We start from the raw sequence: 23,319 nt of genomic DNA, 5'->3' as shown, positions 1-23,319 counted from the left end.
AAAATCCGCCATTTTATATTAAGAATTACACTTATATATATATAGACACTTATCAAATCGCTTGAGCTGTTCAGTAGTTACAAATAGACATAGGAACGAACATACAGATCAAACACATAACCCTCCTTTGGGCTTCCCGCAGTCGGGTAAAAAACACACAGCCCGCGCGCTAACCCGGTGCGGACGAGCGCGGTTGACGTACGGGTATGCTGGGCGTTCCCCCGCCTCATACTCCGGTTGCCATCTCGACCTGTCGTGGTACTAAGCGCTATTTATTCTTGCACAATCAGTGTTTCATAACAATAAAGAGCTTACTCTGAACGAGAATCCATACTAATATTAAAAACCCGAAAGTGTGTCTGTTTGTCCGTCTGTCTGCTATCTTTTCGTGGCCCATCCATTAAACCGATTTTTCCGAAATTTGGTACAGAGATATAGCTTGCATCCCGGGGACGGTCAAAGGCTATTTTTGTCTCGGAAAATCAAACAGTTTTTACATAATTCTTAACAAATCTAAGTATACCCTTGTTGATGAAGTAGCGGGCATTATTTATTGGATACTAAGATAGCCTGCATGAGTCGAACATAGGACACTGTTAATCAAAGAGTTTTTGAAAACCTAAATCCACTCCTGGAGGGCCCATGCTTTTTTCCGCCCTGTACGGACATTGCGTAAGTGTGCGTGCATGATTTAGTCTACCTTACATGTACCGTGGGCCAATCGCCTTCGTGAAATGCAAAAACGATAGTTGTGGTTCCTTTCACGTTTATTTTTGTACTACTTTATTTATAAACCAGCTTATGTCCGCAACTTCGTCAACGAGGACTACACAAATTTCTAGTCCCTATTTTACAACCTTGGGAGTTGCATTTTCAAAAATCCTTTTTTAGCGGATGTCTTCGTTATAATAGCTATCAGCAAGCCAAATTTCAGCCCGATCCGTCTAGTAGTTTGAGCTGTACGTTGATAGATCAGTCAGTCAGTTAGTCACATTTTTCTTTTTTTAAAGATAGACTGTTTAAAAACGTCCGTTTCGAAATTGTGAAAATCGCTCAATTATAATATTATTTTAAGTAAAGACTAGCTGCTCCGTGGGTTTACCATACCAAGGCTGAACCTACAGGGCGCACTTTCGACTTTGCTCAGATTTATGACATTTAAAACGACACAGGGGCTGGCATAAATCTGCCACGATTCTAAAATCTGAGCAAATTAAAGTCCGCCTTATAGATTTAGCCTAAGAGCAATCACGCACTCATCCGATCCGAGTCTGTGAAAATACGGATATAAAAAATACATATCTACGTCATATGACATTTAAGCTACCATACAAATAGTTCTATGACAACTCCGCCGCTAGACTAAAAACAAAAACTTACATTGAATTCCACTAAGAAGTTTAAAAGTTTTTAGCTCTGCAGTGCCCGCATAAAACTATTAATAAATAATCAACCTGAAGATGTACGTGTTAAAATAATAAATAATTACTTAATGCTCCCACACAATACAAGGAAAAAAACTAAAAACCAAAATAGAAAATGAATAAGTTTATTAAGTACAAAAATAGGTAAATTTTTTTAACTTTAGTAGTATTTAGATTTGGAATTATTGAATGATTAAAAAGTAATATTTAAATTGTCTCGATTCATTTTAACGCGAGCAAACGCAAATAGCTTGTGCGTTACAGCGTCCAATCCTGAAGCCCCAGGATCTGCAGACGGCCTGGCACTGGCTGGCGATGCATATGCGGATAATCTGGCGGCTATCTGAGCGGAGAATGGGGTTGTTCGGGTCAGTCACGATGAAGGGGAACGCCGAGCCCGGGTTCAGAATGTACAGCTCATCTATGAAAAAGAGTACGAGACATTAAAACACTTTCATGATGCTGTCATGAAGAAGACTGTTATAATAGTATCTGCACTTGCTTTTTTCTATCTTCCTGTACGTTTTATTCAGTCTAGCCCTGAAGTTATGTCTTTCGGAAAAAGAGACGTGCGAAGAGACCTGGACAGAATGTAACAACAATTTTCCATGCAAAGAAATAAAGTTTACTGGAGAAACAATGTTGTCTACAATTACTATGAAGTAGGAAAAGCTTAATAAATAAAATTAAACATAGTCCAGCATATTTTCTTACCAGGTTGTTTAACTTCGACATCTTCACAGGAAGCAGTATGCGTCGCGAGCAGCACTGCGCAGAGAGCGGCGAACACTACCAACAGTTTGTTACTCATGATTATTTCTTTAGTTTAGTCTTTCAACTGTGCTATTGGCAATTAGTTTCCAATATTTATATCAAAAGTAAGTAAGATAAGGGTGCATAACTAATCTTTTTGATCGAACCATAATTGTTATTATTGATGCACAAGATAACAAAATTTCCCCTGTCTCTTTTGCGGTGATGTTCTGAAAAATATTTATTAGCCATATCCCGTGGCGGTGATGATAATAAGTGATGTGCGATTTTAAATATACCTACTTAGATAATTATTTGAAAGAATGTTAGGGGCTTTTTTATATTATTGAGCTAATAAATATTTAATACCTACCCACTCTATATGCCAAGAGATTGATAAAATGTTAGTGAAAAAAACAGTGCAAGGGGTACTAAAGCTATCGGACTTTAGATCTTATTGGTAGAGTACCAACTGTTATTTAATAGGAACCCAACGGTATACAAAGAAATATTTTTTTTATATCTAAAAAAAACAACATTAAATTAAAAATAAATTAAATTAAATCTAAAACCTCACCGAGACCACCGCAGCGAGTCATTGTACCCAAGATGCTGGCAGCATTACCCCTTTGGATGGCCAAACTAATTCTTTGACCAAGGTAGCTGCCAGCTCTCTACAGTATATTATAGACTTTGTCAACAAATTTGTATATCAGGGTTTCCTGACTGGATATGTTGGCTTAACTCGCAATAGAGATACAATACAATAGTAAACACATCGTCTTCCCATATTCATACAAATAAATTATTTCATTTCATTTCATATAATATACCTACATAGTACCTACAGGGCGACCATTTAGGACGGGCTCAATTTCGATAGAATTTCGTTTCGTTGTTGTAACGATCACAACTACTTAGGGAGTTGTTTAAAGACGCATATATTAGGTATTATACAACATTTTACTCTCCACATCCAATCTAATTATTTAATTATGTAGAATATGTAGTAATTCACCTACCTAAGTACTTAAATATTTTAAAGAGTAAAACTACAAGTTAATCTCAATAATTATAGATTATAACGTATTCAAAATAGTATGACAGACACACATATCCTTAGAATCTTAAAAGGAGGAACATTTCCTGATTTTCTGAAAATCTGCAATCCAACGGGATGTGTTGAAACCTAATTCCACGCGCACAAAGTTGCCGGAAATAGCTTTGTTTTTTAGGGTTTCGTGCCCCAAGGGTGCAAACGGGACCCTATTACTAAGCCTCCACTGTCCGTCCGTCTGTATGTCAGCGGGCTGTATCTTGTGACTTTGATAAGCAGAGCGTTCAAATATTCACGTAACGTGTATTTCCTTTGCCGCTATAACAAGAAATAATGAAATGGCCGCCATGAAAATTATCAAAAATTAAAAAGTGTGATTTCTTGTACGATGGTACGGAACCCTTCGTGTGCGAGTCCGACTCGCACTTGACCTATTTTTTATTATCACAGTTTACCACAATAATGCTGTCACACCAGCCAAGAACACGCAATTACGGGCTACCGTTGTGTACGGTGTGTATGGAATAAAATTTGATTCGTGCGTCCCTTGAGAAATTAGCGATTTTTTTCTCATTTCTTCCTCAGACGAAAAGAACCCTGATGAAAAAATCACGTCAGCTCGAGACAGCAGATGAAATAGAAGTTACAAATTAATATAATACAAAATATTTTAATTACATCTACTTCACAGTTAGGTACTATAACTGCAATAATTTATTATTTGTACCTGTCATACATTACATGAATACCATACAATATGTATAATAAAATGTATTTTAATTAATTTATTTACATAGTTAAGTAAGTTAATGGCAGTTTTTTTAAGTACTTAGCTCAGACTTAGCTAATACGGTATTTGACAACTAGTCAAATCAGTAACTTTTTATCAAACGTCAAAACGCGCGCTTAGTATGCGAGATACTCCAAAACCTTCAGGATGTCTTGGTACCGAAAATGAACCTAGCTGCACGAACACGAATTGCCCGCGTATATGCAAAGCCACACTATAGTAGTAGTAGTATGTAACTCACGTAGAGTTTGCGTTTGCTATCGCTGAAAGCGTAAACATATGCCTTTATTTATTGTTCTATCCCCTCAGTTTGTTCTTTCGTAATTCATGACTTGTGTTGATTTTGTTTGACTATAAAAACGAAAAATACATTTTTTTGTTCTTTCGTACAAGATTAATGAGTTACGAAACAGCTTGCTAACAAAAACTAGAAATATCGTTGCTTGCCGGAGTGCGGATCGGCAGATTTCGTACTCCTTTGAGAACATTTTGGAGAACTCTCTGTTCACTGTTTTCTTCACCGTTAAGGCAATTGATATACTTAATTTTATTGCTTAAAACGCACATAACTTAAAGGGTTCGAACCCTCGACCTCCGGGATTGGAGGCTTAACCACCACCTGTTTTTTTATTAGTACCTATTAATTTAGCAACTTTTATAATGTATGTGATTCAGCTCTGATAAAATATATAGATAAACATATTTATTCCGGAAGTTGGTATTATTTATCTTATCGGGATTAAAGTGAAATTATTATTAATATTATCATGAAATGTAGCTATAGGTAAATGAAAACAAGATTTAGATAAAACATTAAGTTTTTAGGGTTCCTTACCGCATAAGGAAAAAAGGAACCATTACAGGATCACTTTATTGTCTGTCTGTCTGTCTGCCTGTCACGTGTCTGTCAAGTTTATAGAGTACTTCCCGATTACCTAGAATCTTTGAATTTGGCAGGTAGGTAGGTCTTATAGCACACGTAAGGTGGAAACTCTGAAAACCGTGAATTTAAAATGGGTTCATGAACAAATAAATTATTATTTTCCACTTTCAAAGTAAGATTAATATAGTAAAAAGTGGGGTATGATATGAAATGGCTTTACTTGTACATTCTAAAACAGATTTTTATTTTATTTTTATGCATACTTTAATAGTTATTGATTTATCGTTCAAAATGTCGAAAAAATACGAAGAGTTATATAGTACGGAACCTTCGGTGCGCGAGTCTGACTCGACTTGGCCGGTTTTTCAGTTTATTTTTCAAAAATGTCTTAACTGCATACAATTAAGTATTTAAAATAAAACTCTTTTACTAATTAAAGTAAGTACAACTTTAGAAATCTGCACAAAATTAAGTAATAAATCTTTATACGTATTAAGTAGGTACTAAAATCTTTAAATCGAAGCAGTTAGCAGTTCTAAAATCCACCGAAGAGAATACATAACTCTTCCAGAATGCAAAAAAAGAGGTGAGGCAGAATATATAGGCGAGGCATTGAGATATCGCTGGGCATACTCCCGGCATAAATAAATTAGCGACCGCCGTTCGCAGGTAATACGTATTTACCTAAGGCTGGGTACATATTGCAGCATCTCTAGAAGTACATTTCTTTGCAGAATTATTGCAGAAAACATTTCTGGCTGATTGAATATGTCAACGATTGGTAAAGGCCCATTCCCATGGTTGTTTAGTTCTACAGAAACGGCTTTTTACTGGTTACCGCAAAACTGTTTAGCGTATTCTGTTTTTCAAAGGATAGAGATACCTCATCCAGCTAAAAACCGTGTGCAGACAAGACGAGATCCTGCTTTTTGTAGGATGTAGCGTGCAATAACAAAACCGAAGAGAAAAATTCAGCCGAACCGGCTTTTTTATGCTATATACGAGACAACTATACAACGCTAAAACTATATACGAGACGCGTGTGAAAGTCCTGACTCTTGACACACTGACTGACTCATCAATACCCAGCCCAAGCCCTTGGCTTTTGAAAGCTGAAATTATAGTAGATATAATGAATTTATAGAAAATATAGTAGATATGTATAAAGCACAATTTTTTTAAACTTCCACGGGATAGGGAACAAAGAGGATCAACCATTTTGACCGAGCGGGCAGTACTTAAAGTCATATGGATCATAATATGAAATTACACTAGATTCATGATAGAGAGATACGTTTATACCAAAATTACACATACAATTGTTGTGAACCAAGCCTAATAAATGTAGCCGGCTCACTATTTCTCCATGTAGTAATAATATATAATTATTATCGGAAACAAACACACACAACACACATGACGTGCCCAAACCGCCATGTTACAACTTCAGATTGAACTTTTACACTCGAAGTTGTAGTTATGATTCTGAGTTTTTTCCCTTTTATTCCCATTTCTTAACCTAAAGACAAGTATTGTTTTAAATGCAGGCAAAAGACAATTAGACCGGGAACGCAATGCGGGCGATAAATCATAATCAATCGCCGTCAGACGGGGTAATTTCGGCAGTGGAGGAGTAAACATGGCATATCTATTGCATTTATCGTAACTCGCTTTTTAAATGGAAGGGCGCGATGCGTCATACTTTACTGATAGGTACTGCCACCAATTTTTTTTTATTTTGATGTTGCCTGCATCAAAATGAAAAAATAAGAATCAGAAAACAATACATCAAATACATCAGACTGAAAAAAAACCTAAAAATCAGAAATCAATAGTCATAATACTTAGTTTCTACATCCAAGTAAGAATCATTGTAACGAGGGGGTAATGGCCCCATATCGTTGAGTTAATGTAAAAAGCACCTAACGGGAATTCCCAATGATAGCCTACTTACGGGGGAATCACTTGTATTTTAGTGGAGTAATTTCTAATCTATCAGTTTTTACATTAATAAACGATTGACTGATAAATAGAGTTACATATTATATGCATAGGTTGGTATAGTTTGAAATAATAATTATGAAAAAAACTATAGTCCGTACAAAATGACTCCTCACGCGCCATTTTAACTCTATGGGTCAACTGTCATGTCAAAAGTATTTCACCTTTATAATAAGGACTAAAATCGTACTTTTGACACGAAATTTGACACAAAAAGTCAAAATGGCGCGTGAGGAGTTAAAATTTACGCGTTATATATTAGTTTTTTTATGGGACTTTTGTATGTTGAGTGTCAAGAGGTGTCTGGCAGGGGGTTGCGACGACACTAAGTCTGGTAATGCATAACGTGATTTCTAATACTATTAGGAAAGTATAAAAAAAAATTTGATTTTTTACTTTGACGTAAGGTTTTTTTACACCTTTCTTACCTGTAATCTCCCAAAGCCACTATGATCCAAACAAACATCCAAACAAACGTTCCTCCCAGTGTTGGGAAAAATACGCAGAGAACCTTTCAGCTTTTTTAAAATAAGGAATCTCTCTATCCAATAATTGTAATACCTAACACCTAACTTATTTACATATTCTTCTAAATTATTTACATATTCTGTGTTTGGGTAGGCACTGGTCCATAAGACACGGGATTTCTTAGTTTAGGGGTCAGGATTCCAGAGAATTAAACTGTACTGAGTTATTAAATAAAGTAAATACTTAAATAATCTATCTTTAACGTAACCAAAAGTTATAGTAGTTTTAAAATTAAAAATTAGTAACGGTACCCGTCCCTAATCGTTACAATAAACTAAGTAGGTAAGTATTATATTTTTAAGTAAGTATATTATTAGTATTAAATAGTTAATTTTTTGGTATTTTTGGGTTAAACAATAATTTATAATTGAAAGGGAAATCTAATCAGTAGTAAACAGTATAATAAAGATACGTAGTTACTATAGATTAGTAGGAGCTTATACTGACTAAATCAACTTAGTTCATTGATTTATTGCATGATAACAAATCTTTGTACCAATTTCATTAATTACAATCCCTAGATTGATCATTAGTAATTGTGGCTGTAAGACTACATCGTCAGTCGTCATTAAAAGTCACAAAACACCGGCCATGTGCGAGTCAGGCTCGCGCAGCGAGGGTTACGTACTACAGTCGTATTTTTTCGACATTTTGCACGATAATTCAAAAACTATGATGCATAAAAATAAATAGAAATCTGTTTTAGAATGCACAGAATCCCTTTCATGACTGACTTCGAAAATTTAAAATACTAATTATTAGTTCATGACCACAATTTTTTGTGTGTGTGATGTAACCAAAAATTCACGGTTTTCAGATTTTTCCCCTAATGTCTGCCTATAAGACCTACCTATCAAATTTCATGATTCTAGGTCAACGGGAAGTACCCTATAGGCTTCTTGACAGACTCCGTCTCAGTTCTCAGTTTCCGAACTCAGACAGGTTCCGTTTTTCCTTTTGCGGTACGGAACCCTAAAAAGGTTCTCTTCACACAAGATTTTACTGAAACAACTGCGAATCTAAACGTTGTATTAACAAAAGGATCTCTGCGGTTTTGATCAAAAACTTTGAACGTTTACGTTTGCTAAGCTTCTAAGCCCAAGCCACACCGCCGGCTAGCGGGCGGGCGGGCGAGCTAAGCTAGCGAAGCGCGGGCGCACCAACGAGGTGAACGAGTAGCTTCGCTTGAATCGTCGGATATTTCGTTAGCTTAGCTCGTTAGGTTAGTCGGTAGCTCGCGGTGTGAACCGAAGTATGTAAGAGATGAAACGATGTTCGCCCGCCTAGCCCGCCCGCCCGCTAGCTGGCGGTGTGGCCTGCGCTTAATTATAGCGCAGAAAGATAACTTTGGCAATTTTACGCGTTACACAGCTTTGTGGCGCTGGCAGTTATTTGCTTTGGTTTGTTTGATGGGCACTTGATTACACTGGTTTTGGGGGTAGGCTGTTTTAGGAGGTCACGAAGAAGGTTAGTGTTTTTAAGTTAATACAGCCTATAAGTAGAAGGAATTTGTTATAAAAGTAAGTATTAGTAGTAGTATTTGTATAGAAGAAGTAGTGTAAGGGTAGAGTTAAGGCAGTTACTATATTAAACCTATCGGTTTTTATAATATAACTAGCTGCCCCGGCGAACTTCGTACCGCCTAACAGTCGATTAGACCCATGAGCAAAATTTTAAAGAACTTAAGAAAATAATAAGCTATGATAATAAAATTTAAGGGGGGCTGCCATACAACAGACATGATTTTTTTGCCGTTTTTATAGATAACTATAGCTAGACCCGGCGAACTTCGTACCGCCTAACAGTCGATTCTTTTTCAGGCAATTTTTTAAATTTTTCTCTCCGTAAGAACCATCCTCGTATTTCAAGGAATATTCCAAAAAAGAATTAGCGAAATCGGTTCAGCTTTTCTCGAGATTTGCGATCAGCAAAACAGTCAGCGATTCATTTTTATATATAGAGATAGCATAGTACAGGAACCCTAAATCTCTTGGCGATACAGATTCGCTGGTAGGGGGAAAATTGACTTCTGCTTTCGGTCAAAAATTACGAAGTATATGTAGGTACATGTTTGCGGTTTTTTGTAAGTTTCAACTCCTTACCGATTAATTTTATCATCAAAAATTCCACTCGAGCGATGTTGGGGCAGGGCTAGTATTCAAATAATTAAAGCCCTTTTTCAATTATAATATTTGAATATCATCATCATCATGATCAACCCATCACCGGCTCACTACAGAGCGCGGGTCTCCTCTCAGAGTGAGAAGGGTTTTTGGTCATAGTCTACCACGCTGGCCATGTGCGGATTGGTAGACTTTACACATCTTTGAGAACATTATGGAGAACTCTTAGGCATGCAGGTTTCCTCACGATGTTTTCCTTCACCGTTAAAGCAAATGATATTTAATTAATTAAAACGCACATAACTCCGAAAAGTTACAGGTACGTGCCCGGGATCGAACCCCCGACCTCCGATTAGAAGGCGGACGTCCTAACCACTAGGCTATCACAGCTTATATTTGAATATATTATGTACTGTAAAATATAAATGATTGAGGTTCGGGATTTAAACCTAAGATCACTTTAAATAACTTTAGTCTCCATAGCTGAATAAAATAGGTAGAATAGAATAAATAAGAATAATTAGCGAGGTACTTAATAAGTACTTACTTATTTATTCAATCATATTATATCTTCTATATATAAAAATTAATCGCTGAATGTGTTGCTGATCGCAAATCTCGAGAACAGCTGAACTGAGCTATGTTGTGGCCGTATGGTAATAATTAAATGCGGCAACGGTGAAAGATGTTTATTGAGAGCCGTCTTATGATCTTCTCTCGCTTATGGACTAACAATAACAATAAATAAATCTTACATACTATTGTTTAAATCTTATTGCTTAACTACCTAACCTACATAATTTTGCATCACCTCTCTTTCAATCCGATGTGCAGGCAACCTACTTCGATATATTGAAGAGTTGCATTTTTATGTTACGGCTAATATGAACATGCTACGTTTAAACTGACAATTCGTACATATTACAACTCCCCTGAAAATGTATGCGGTTACCCCTCCCCTTAAAAGAAAAAAAATGTTAGACGCTACATCGAATCAGAAGAAAAGATGATGACAATCACAAAAATAAAATCTAATGCTAAATAAAATTAAATTATGTAAGGAAACATTTTTTTTAGTTACTTCCTGTGCTTAAAGTGCAATTTATCTTATCTCTTACTTCGTATGGGCATACTTTCAACCTTACTTATAACTAGAAAATCGTAATCTATTAAGTGCAGTCAAGGATTTAACTTTTACAAAAGTTTCGAAAAATCTCATCATAGGTAATAAAATAATCTCAAAATAGCATCATAGGTATTAGATATGTATAAGCTGAGGTATCGATTTCACTAATCGACTTAGTTGTCTCAAAAGATTCTTTGCCCTATCAAATAGTCGTCATCATAAGTATACAGCTGTCGTATAGCATCGTCGTAAGGCGGTAAATATAAGGTTTCTATTCTATAACCCATAATAATACCTATTATTGAGTAAACATCTCAGGTATTTATAATATTTCCTGGGCAGTCAAAATAAATCTCTCCTAGTCTCCATCTTCCTTTCAAGTTACTTCTTCACATAATACAAATAAATAAACAAATCACAAACGCGGCGCGTACTCTCCTAATCAATATTTAACATAACATGCTTGCGAGCATTTTTCATAACACTGATAATCTTCATCAAACTTATTTCTTTCAATAAGTATTTCAATAACATTCAACTTTTCATAAAAATTCTAGGTCTTTCACTAACACCAGCGCGGTAGATAATGATCAAGAGTCTAGACAAATATATAGTTGAATGAGGAGGTACTAAATATGCGCAAAACATCGCGTTTAAACAAATAAATAACAATCATCTTCCTACGTCAGTATGTCTCAATCTAAAAAAAAATTGTATATTTTATACCTATAGCACTTCTACAGCCGTAGGGTGATCAAGCCTTTGGTTTGCAGAGTCCTAACTTGTCAAAGCCGGGTATAGTCTTATATCGTCAAAACTTGCACGAAACTAGACGAAAAACGTCTGTAGGGGAAAAAAATCTCTTTATTTCATATTAATTTCGTTGTATTTGCAAATTGCATCTCGAGCAAAACCATTGTCTCGTATAACAATACAAAATGTTCGGGTACGCGTGTGTCGTTGACCACGCGATGACACCGTTATAATTCTCTGAATTATTAATATTTACGAAAGAAGTAAGTACCTACCTACTTATTCATTTATTAATTATTATCTATTATTAGTTTAAACTATCCTACACACTATATAAAATCTTACAAATTAAGCACGAACGGAACTTATTAGTAGATAGTGGAGCAAGTATTATTTATTATAAAAAACCAATATTTACCTAACCTACGTACAAAATTAAATTAACTAGGTACCCAAGATAAAAAATTACAATAGCTACACATTCTACCTATTTGCCCATTACGAGAGATAAATTGCACTTACTTTAACTGTTAGCGACGCATTTCAATAGTCAATTTCGTGACCGCCGTGTAGTCGCCGTCGTCATCAGGACAGGTTTTGGTCATCAGGTCCGGAGGTCTGGAGTCTGCGCCTCTTCTTTACTGCATCTTAATGGGCCGGGAAAACCCTGGACTCCTCGAACTGGGCCGGGAATACCCTGGACACCTCCTAGTTTTGGCCGGGATAACCCTGGACGCACGATGATGCTGGGCCGATCAATGAAGCTTGAGATGTCTTCTGTTCATAAGCGATTCATTTTTTTTGGCTTATTTCTTGATGTTAGTGTTTCTTGATTTTTAATATAGGACGTGGAATTATTTTCTTCTTTTTGTTCTAATTGAGTCTTGAATCTTGATAATATTCTTTTGAAAATTGTGTAGTCTTCATCTTGATCGGTGCCCAGCCGGTGCACGCACTTAGATTAGGCATGCACCGACTGGCAAGGGTCGCCATGAGCTATGTTGTGGCCGTATGGTAATAATTAAATGCGGCAACGGTGAAAGATGTTTATTGAGAGCCGTCTTATGATCTTCTCTCGCTTATGGACTAACAATAACAATAAATAAATCTTACATACTATTGTTTAAATCTTATTGCTTAACTACCTAACCTACATAATTTTGCATCACCTCTCTTTCAATCCGATGTGCAGGCAACCTACTTCGATATATTGAAGAGTTGCATTTTTATGTTACGGCTAATATGAACATGCTACGTTTAAACTGACAATTCGTACATATTACAGAACCGATTTCGCTTATTCTTTTTTTATAATATTCCTTGAAGTACGAGGATGGTGCTTACAGAGTGAAAAATTTAAAAAAATTGCCTGAAAAAGAATCGACTGTTAGGCGGTACGAAGTTCGCCGGGGCAGCTAGTAAGTATTACTTATCAATAATAAATTAATTTAAACACTTAATTCTTTTAATCAACATAGACTCCTTTCAAAAAGCCTTTTACAGGCTTCATCAGAAACTTTGAAAATGTATCAATGTTTACTTACGTTCAACTAAGCTTCTTTGAAAAGCTCGATAGGTACTGATATAATAAACTTAAGATACACAGTTGGGCTTAAGAATATTTATTTTTTCGTCCCTGAAAACAGATATTTTAATCATATACTATTGACTAGGACAGCGATATACCTACGTAACTCGAGCGGGACAAGGATAATGGTTTACATATTATTACAACTAAGCGTAACGTCCCTTACATTGCGTGCGCGGGGGACTCGAGTGCCAATTCTTTACGTAGCAATAGTGTTTTTGCAAAGATTTTGAATATTATAGGTAGGTATAGATCATTTCATCATCATCACCAACAACCGATGGTCGTCCACTGCTGGACAGAGGTCTTGAAGGGACTTCCATATGCCACGGTTTGTGCCGACTGAATCCAGCAGCTCCCTGCGACTCGTCTGATGTCATCCGTCCAACTAGTGGGGGTCTTCCAACACTGCGTTGTCCGGTGCTATGTCGCCATTCTAACACCTTGGGAGAGTTGGGACCCCAGCGTCTATCGGTTTTTCGAACTATGTGCCCTGTCCATTGCCACTTCAGCTTCGCCACCCGCTGAGCTATGTCGGTTACTCTGGTTCTTCTACGGATCGCCTAAGTAGTTTCTGATTTGATCACGTAGAGGGTAGAGGTCCTACCTACCTAATCATTTAGGTTTTAAATAAAACAAGTTTATTTTGCTATAATCCGCTAAACCAGATAAATCTGTGTGATAGCTACATGTATCATATTATTATATTAGGTAGTACCCAGGTAATATACTTACATATTATGGAGAGAAATGGCCCACCTGTTCCGCAATTTTTGATAATATGTATTTAAAAAATATTTAGAAATGTTGAAGTGTAGGTAAAACATTGACATAAAAGCTATACGTCTATAGTACTGTATCTAAAACTCGAAAGAAGGCAAGAAAAACTCAGTTACGGGCCGCACCGCGGCTAGGTAGGTATCTATAGTACGCGACAGGTCGAGATGGCAATCGGGGAGGGAACGCCATGCACACACGCACACTGCACAGCTCCCGCGCTAACAGACGTGCTGTTGTGCGGGTGATACCCCGTTTTATACCCCGATTGCCATTTTGACCTGTTGCGGACTATACTTTGTACTAAAACGTTACCTATCTAGAGTTTCGTATGTCATAGGAGCCCGAGGCTAACTTTTACAATTTTACGTGTTTCGCAGTTCTGCGGCGCTATCGGTTATTTGTTTTGGTTCGTTTGATGGAAACTTGATTACATTGTAATTTGGTATCTTTCGTTTTCCCCTTTATTTACTTTAAGTTTTCAAGTCTCTGTTTATATGGCACAAATAGATTTTATGGATTTTGCTAAATAATTTTATGGATTTTGTTAAGTAAATAAATATGTAGAAATTTTATGATTAATAAGTATTTATTTAAAGTTTTGTTTTTCGATTTGTTGTAGACTATTTAGCTAGGGAGCAACTAAACTGTCTGGCAAGTGATACATACAGCCTACATACATGATATTAGGTAGAGCGTAATTGCCAGAAAATGACTATTCACTCTTGACTTAAGACCGGCCATACACGGACAGCTTGAAGCAGTCAGGATGGACTGTTTCAAGATACGACTGCATATTGAACTACAGACTTCTACGTACGTGCATACACGAACCGCTCAAGCAGTTGCAACTGCTTCGGGCGGTTGGCAGCACGGTGAAATTTATTCATGCGGTCAAGCAGTCGCCAGGCATACACTGACTGCTCGAGCTGTCGACTGCTCTCGCGCAGTTACCTCCGCCCGCGCTCTTCATTCCACGTCGCGCACGCTTCCCGCCCGCACGCATCGTTTGTTTATTGAGAACATTGAAATTGCTAACTGCTTGAGCAGTTAAGCTGACTGCTCGATGGCAGCTTCAAGCTGTTAACTCTGACTGCAAGAGCGGTCCGTTTATGTTGATCACTGGCTAACCGCTCGAGCAGTCAGTGTATGGCCGGCCTCAAAGTAGAGAGGTAAATCGAAGCCATGAAGGGCATTCTATATTATATTAGGTATACAATATACTTACATACTAGCGGCAGCGCGAGTGGTTCGAATTGGAAACGATGAAGCAAATAGCTACGTATCCACGTGTCTATATTTGAGCCTCAATAGCTCAACCGGTATAGGAGTGGACTGAAAACCGCAAGGTCGACGGTTCAAATCCCGCCCCTTGCACTATTGTCGTATACCTACTCCTAGCACAAGTCTGACGCTTAATTGGAGAGGAAAGGGGAATATTAGTCATTTAATATGGCTAATATTCTTTAAAAAAAAATATATAATATTTAAGACACGTGGGGAATAATTTTAAAATATCAAATAGAATAATTTTACCTAATTTCAGTCGCAAAATCATGCAAATTCTATGCCATTTAAAACATAAATGGCGTTTTGCATAACTGAGCACGCGATATTATAGGTAATAAGTAATAATAAAACCAAAGAGATACCAAACCGGTAGAGTGGCAATTGCACATCTCATAAAGTGCCATAGCTATTATTTGTTTACTAGCTTATGCTCGCGACTTCGTCCGCGTGGACTACAAAATTTCAAAAACCTATTTCACCCCCTTAGGAGTTGAATTTTCAAAAATCCTTTCTAAGCGGATGCCTACGTCATAATAGTTATCTGCATGCCAAATTTCAGCCCGATCCGTCCAGTAGTTTGAGCTGTGCGTTGATAGATCAGTCAGTTAGTTAGTCAGTCAGTCAGTCAGTCAGTTAGTCACCTTTCCCTTTTATATATAAATAAATAAATAAATAAATAACCTTTTATTTGGGATTTGAGCGAACAGTACAAAAACAGAACAACACCAGACAAACGTACATAAACAAAACAAAAAAACACAACAAAAAACAAAGCATGAAGACAAAAAGATCACAAATACTTAACTAATACGTACGGCTTTCCGTAGATTTTATTCAAGATTAAATTAATATGTTTTACTAAAGTTTACCTATTCTTCCAGCCAAAACCACACACAGTGCATTTGTTGGTGTTTAACATCACTTCATTATTATACAGTTTTGTACTTGATGCTGCCAGCGACTTCGTCCGCGTGGATTCAATTAAAAAATCCCGTGGGATCACTTTGAATTTCAGAGTTAAAAACTAGTATGTATCTGACACATAGAGCAAATATAGCGAGACCTTAAATTGTATACAATATACACACCTTACAATAAAATATATTTTCAGCTAAGTAAATCAGTTTCAGAAAGTGACACGTGCCAACTGCCAACTATACCAATAACACATGACAAATTACACTAAAGTTAAACGTGGCCAATAAGCCGTTCGTGATCGATGATTTTACTATCTGCCAATAAATAAATAAAGTTTAAATATCTCTTAAAAATAGATAAGAAAGCGACGTAATACCACCGCGAAACATGAAAACTTCGCGAATAAAATAATAAATCCCGATTGGTAACGTAATAATAGCCTGGAATAGACCTGTAGGTAATTTATAGAACGGATATCAGATAAAGCCATTAATTATTGAAATTGGCTGCGCAGCCATTTATATAACTTTCTGTTTAGCTCGGATTTCAGTTGCAGCCAGCCAAGACCATTATTAGGAAATAGATAATGTAAAATGTAAGTAGAGCTGTTCTGTTTCGTTCTTTTCATAGAATAGAATATTTTTTCATTGGTTACTCCCCAGTTCCCAAAATGATTGTCATCACTTGCGTAAAGCACTTGTCCTACCGCTACGGGTGAGTTAGAAACGATTTGAGCTTAAAATTAGATACCAGTTTGCGAGCAACGAGAGTGTATTGCAGATATTATATAACGTAAGCATCAGTTAAGAAAAGATTTTTGAAAAGTCAACCCCTAAGGGGGTGAAATAGGGGTTTGAAATTTGTGTAGTTCACGACGAAGTCGCGAGCATAAGCTGGGTTGAAAAATAAAATCCTTATGCATATTCCGAAACGTTGTACGTATGCAATGCAACATAACTTATTTCGTTTCCATCGATTTCCTATTATTCAGATTGACCAACTTCATAAAGACAAGTCATAGTGTCAGATTGCACTTTAAAACAAAATTTGAATTCTACATTTTGCATCGAATCGGCCAATCTGTTTCTTGGTCTAATTCATAGCTTTTAGCGATACAAGAACTATTTTATTGGCTTTTAAATATAGGTACCTACTGTACTATCGGGCTGCGCGTCATCGCACGTAATCGCCATCTACACCCCTACACCTAGAATAATAAAGAGGGGGATTCCAACATCAATGCCCCTACACAATCGAAATTCCACGGATTCGTTCTAAGCGATTTGCTTCCTCGTTTCTAAAACACACTGCTATAATATGGAATGCCCTTCCGGCTTCCGTTTTCCTCACCAGCTGCAAGAGCAGAGTTGTTGCGCTATAGTTGGGCTATACATACATACTCACTGCTGGACGTATGTATTTTGAGAAGCACCCCAGTATACACTATTCCACGCCTTTCCATTCCATTCACTACTCACCGCACTGGATAAGCAACTTTTCGAGGAAATTCGAATTTACCTACCGACACAGTCCTGCCGCCAAGCCATTTAACGTTCCAGCACGGTGTGATGGCATGTAGAAACCGATAAGGGGTATGAGTTTAATAAAACTGCCAACCTTAATAAACCTTCCAAGTTAGTCCGATTCTATCTTAGACTCCGTCATCACTTACCACCAGGTGATATCGCAATCAAGGGCTAACTTGTAATGGAATTTAAAAAATCATTTAGAGGCTCTGAGTAGATCGTTTATGAGTTGTACTGCACAATACTCTGGTAGCTCGTCTCTTCACGCGCTAGCTGCTCCATTATTCAGAGAACCCCGCCATAAAACTCGCGCGGGTCGCTCCTGAATCGTAACTCGGCTTAGGCTAAGCGCATACCTACGTCTTTGTCTACTACCTACATCCTACATTCATATTTTTTCATGCAGGATGGAGGTAGTAGGTTCACTTAGCTCTGATTTTCGAGTACTAATGTAAAACCCTTCTCATTCTGAGAGGAGTCCCGTCCTCAGTAGTGGGCTGACGATGGGTTGATCATGATGATGATGATGTGAAATCATTGCAATAGGTTCCTATGTCAACCTTTCGCTTCGGGCACAGTTAGGGTTACGCACTCATCCGATCCGAGTCCGTGAAAATACGTTCCGAAGTTGTCGTAGAACTATTTGTATAGTACCTTATGACATTACGGCGCAGACATTATTTATATCCGTATTTTCACGGATTCGGATCGGATGAGTGCGTGATCGCTATTAGAAGAAATGAAATTACTTATGCGTAGACATATTGTTTGAAATAGCGCATCTATAATACTAATATATTTCAGTGATCTTGATTTTTTTTTTCTCTTTGAGACTTTCTGACCTTAAATTAAATTTTTGGCGTAAGCACAGTACACGCACAGGACACACATAGGATTGAGCGTGCAAAATTACACCCAATGTGTTTTCGTCCTAAGAGGCGGATCACATGTGGCGCATAATAAACGCATCCATTGTCAGCTGGATGTACCTACTCGTACATTGCTCGTATCATAGTTGGACAACCACGGCTGCATGTAAAGGACTGTGTTATGCTTGTGAACTGAGATTTGTGGGGGTATTTTATGATCAGTGTTTTCCTGATGGTTTCTTTTTGTTTCTTTATTTTTTGAAAAATCGCTAAACAGTAAGTCAGAGAGGTGGTAGCACATCTACGAGTATCCACCAGAGTCAGAAATTGATCGGGGAATACGTAGAGTACAAGATCTCGTACGTCTCTCGGCGTATATCATTGAACATGACTTGTATATACCAGGGTCCAGACCAGACATTGCAAGAGTTGTTAACTCAGTCAGGCGAACCATGTCAGATCCAATACCAGGTGGGTCTAAACGGTCTGGAAAGTGACCTGAGGATGTTATGCCAGAAAACGTACAGAAATAGCCTTGATGCGGCGTAGCTTCTTATTCATGTATCTCTTCATTCCTGTAGATCAGCGTTCAGTTTTCTAAGCTTTTAATTGTCTATGGCTAGGTGGAATAGTTCTCCGATCGTTTTTATAATAGTCAATTACCTTATGTTTTATGAAACAGCCACAACTTCTTTGTTCTTATCACCCCCTTCTTTATCCTGCAATTTTACCCATCTGTAAAAAATGCTGTCCTGGTTCCTGCACTAGGTACTCTTGTGGGAGGATCCTAGAGCTCCTTTGCTCCGAAGCCTGCAAGAACTTCTGCAACGCTTAGGCCAGCATGTTCCGTACTGGTGTCTGGTGTAGAGTAGGAGGCCACGGCCGTGGCTGTTGCCACCCTACCGGCAAAACCGTGCCGTTAAGTGATATAGCGTTCCAGTACGATGCCGAGTAGAAACCAATAAGGGACCTCGTATGGGTGGGGTGCAATAAAATAAAACTGCCATATCTCGTCCAAGTTAGCCCGATTCCACCTTAAACGGCATCATCACTTACCACCAGGTGAGATTGCAGTCAAGGGTTAACTCGTAATGGAATAAAATAAAAAAAGTCATATTCTTGTGAGTAATTTTTAACCGGGTGTGTGATATGAAATCCTACTTTGCTATATTTTGCTACTAATGTTAACTCTGCCAGTCAGCCTTCTACATCTATAAACAGTATTTCTATTTACGAACACAAAGTGTTCATCAGGTACCTCGACGAACACAAATCTATTATTATCTAACACACACCCCAATCCAAAACAAGTCTAGCCTAGATTAATGGTTAGATCCTGACTCGCATTTAACAAGCACCTTAGATTACAAAGTCCAACTTTGAAATCCAATTCCATGAGCAATTTGCCTTGGCACTATTCCATTGTTTGATTTATAAAGGAAGACAAAGCTTGTTTTCGGATTGATATGCCAGTATTCGTAGTATTTCTCTATCTACCAGGTATCTACCTTCTGTATTATATATAGAGGCGAAATACTACTTAAAAAATCCATATCCATACTAAAAGATATATGCGGAAGTGTGTCTGTCTGTCTGCTAGCTTTTCATGACCCATCCGTTTAACCGATTTTGATAAAAAGCATAGAGATAGCTTGCATCCCGCGACGGACGTAGGCTACTTTTTTCCAGGAAAACAAAAACATCACAAAAAAGGTGTCATTTCTTGTACGATGGTGCGGAACCCTTAGTATGGGAGTCCAACTCGCACTCGACTGGATTTTTAGTTCAATAAAGGGCAAACAGATCATGGCTGCGGCCGGTGCGTACGACGATGCGACGCTACGTGACGCGCGTTGACTGAAAATCAAATCGTTGTATTTTTCATAACCAGAAATGTAGAAAGTATATTTCTGGTTATCAAAAATAGGGCTTAGCTTTCGGTTCCCAAGGTGATGGAATGGTGACCTCGCACCGGAAAGCGCGCCAATACCGTGGCGCGTCGAAGTTTCGACTAGAGACCTATGTCCAGCATTGGACGTCTATTGATTGATGATGATGATGATAGAGTATAGCATGTGTGATGGCGTGTATGACCAGTCGGTTTCCGGTTTAATACCTAAATTATTATTCGAATTAATTGGATTATGAAATTTCCGCGCAGTGCAAATAAATAATTGTAATATTTCCGCAGGGCATTCAACGGTTTTAGTATCGGCACGCCAAATTGATACAAATGATTGTTTAGCGGACAAATAGCAGGAAATATTGGAGAGGAACCGAGTTGGTAGTTCGGACTTCGGATATACGGGCGATGTTCGACCACAAGGTAATAAATCGGTGCCCCCGCCGCTCGGTCGCGCCGAGCCGAGCGAAAAAACGATTTAGAGGACATTGTTTATGGACTATTTAGAGAACACACCTTATGTAAGCAATTTATTTAGCCGATTTAGCCGATGTCCGATTTTTCAGGCAAATTCCTTCCGAGGATTGATAACGTTTAGGATTCGAACTGTGATAATAAAATAGTTGTGGTAAGTATTTGCTCTTGAAACGACATCAGACATGATTGCTGTCTGCTATAACTGCTCAGTGCTCGTTTAGCCGTGGGTTTACGTTTAAAAATGCTGAGTTCTTTAGACCTTGGTCATTATCTCTTCGAGGGCAGTAAGCCCAGATACCGCCGTTGCCAAAGACGATAATATCTACTGAAAGTTGTCAATGATTTGGGTAGTTCGTTGATATTACTCTTTGAAAAATTAGGTCGAGGTATATTATTGCATTGCCGTTCAATTGATATAGAAGGCATGATGCCATTTCTTCTTTCGGGCATGCGGCTATGCAGGCCCTTATGCCTCTAAACTCCATTTCCGATCTACTGTGATCGCTGCCCGCCATCTTATATTTCCTCACAAATACATGTAGTCACCTGATAGGCGCAGTTTTCGATGCCACAGAGAAGCAAACATACTGACAGACTAATAGGTGTCATGTTTTATACCAACTCGTCATCAACATCCCACTTTTACGCCCGGAAAAACAAAAAAAAAATCAACAATAATGACTAAAGCTAGAGCAAGCCCAAGAAGGCCCTCTTCCTGTAATCCGTCTCAATCAAGATAGGGTTGGATTCGTCGTCGGTCTAAATTGGACTCTTTTTCTGGGAGTCGTGACGAACGCTCCCAGTTTATGTTTTCAGATAATTCGCTTCCGTGCGATAAAACAGGATTGCGACATTCGTTTCTACGGAATGGACGTTGCCAAGGGTTATTGGGGGTCTCGGACTTTCTATTTGTAAGTGGAAAGTGAAAACGATATCGATTTAATGATTTTACTTTTCTTTCGAGACTTGATAAACCTATAGGAACGACAAGCCTTATGTTATCTAGGATTGAAAAGAAATAAACCACAATCAGAATCATTTATTTTGCCTGAACGTAGTGCATGTACCATATCCATACTAATATTATAAATGCAAAAGTGTGTCTGTCTGTCTGTCTGCTAGCTTTTCACGGCCCATCCGTTCAACCGATTTTGACGAATTTTTTTACAGAGATAGTTTGCATCCCGGGGAAGGACATAGACTACTTTTTATCTCGAAAAATCAAAGAGTTCCCACGGAATTTTTAAAACCTAAATCCACGCTGGAAACCTAAATCTACTTGGAAGTAAAACTTTTTGTAATTCCTCACGCGCTCAAGGACTAATCTTTGATTTTACGCTTCATTAGACTACTGCCCTTTATGTAGGCGCCTACTTGTTGGGTCAACCGAATAATCTCATTATTGATCGGTGATTAGTACCAGTTAATTAACACGGACAATTTGGGTCACGTCCATCTTAATAATATGTATACCATGCTTCAATAGTTAAAGAAAAGTTTGAAAAAGGTCGTCAAAAATTCTAAAGGTAGTAAGTTGAATCTTCATTCATAGGTAAAAGGACAAGCTAGAAGGGAAAGTGTCGTACTAGATGGTGCCCACGTTTTCATCCGCGTGAATATAGGTTTTTTTACAAAACCCGTGGGAACTCTTTAACATTCCGCTATACAAAGTAGTGTATGTCACTCCTCAATGTCTTTAATCCATGCATAAAATCACGGTGGTCCGTTACTCCGTTGCGGTGCGATTGAAGGACAAACTAAAAAACCAATAAACCAACAAACAAACACCGAACCAAATGAAGCCTCATTAGCTCAACGGTTAAAGGAGCGCATTGAAACCCGAAAGGTCGGCGCTTCAAGTCCCACTCGTAGGACTATTGTCGCACCTACTACTGGCACAAGTTCTTACGCTTAGCTGGAAGGGAAAGGGGAATTTTTAACAAAAGTAAAGTGTAAAGTTTCACAAACACCTTACAATAGATCAGTTTTATCAGTAAAATTGTACAATTTTTTTTCTTAGATGGGGTTGTTCGAGCAACGGCACACGCCTTGGGGATCGCATCGGGAATACATGAGTCCCCATTCTCTGCATTGCCACGAGCACTGGCTGGCATTACATCTGCGGGTGTCTTGGACATGGCCAGGAACTTCAGGCTCAGTCATGATGACAGGTAACGCTGAGTTGGCGTCCACAATGTGCACCTTGCCTGTGAAGGTATAAAAATCATCATAATCATAAATGGATCCGAGACATAGTCGCTAACTGTGGGCCTAATAAGAAAACTCAGAATCACTCAACGAGCGATGGGGAGTTGCTTGGAGTTTTTCTACGTCATCAAATCAGAAATGAGGAGATCAATCAATTATAAGTTAATAACGTAAAGCTGCATAATTATTTTTAAATTAAATTATCTTTCATCAGTGCATCTAATCAGTTTGCAGTATCCGGCTACTTTTTATCGGCTTTTAAAATTGTGCCTTAATGACCGTGTAATTTTTTAAGTCAAACGACTTGTGGCCGTCTAGACAATTT

At 37.9% G+C, this 23,319-nt stretch overlaps 1 long non-coding RNA gene across 1 annotated transcript; it reads right to left on the bottom strand.

Annotated features, from left to right (window-relative positions):
• Positions 1-1,533: 1,533 nt before the first annotated feature.
• On the bottom strand, positions 1,534-2,389 carry LOC138402450 (uncharacterized). Its single transcript, XR_011236828.1, has 2 exons — positions 2,139-2,389; positions 1,534-1,845 (listed from the first exon to the last, which is right to left on the bottom strand). It is a non-coding gene; the product is annotated as an uncharacterized lncRNA (long non-coding RNA).
• Positions 2,390-23,319: the final 20,930 nt, after the last annotated feature.

The sequence above is a fragment of the Maniola hyperantus genome, chromosome 6 (genome assembly GCF_902806685.2).
Source record: "Maniola hyperantus chromosome 6, iAphHyp1.2, whole genome shotgun sequence".
Classification (NCBI taxonomy): Eukaryota; Metazoa; Arthropoda; class Insecta; order Lepidoptera; family Nymphalidae; genus Maniola; species Maniola hyperantus.
This window is presented reverse-complemented; position numbering and strand designations above follow the sequence as displayed.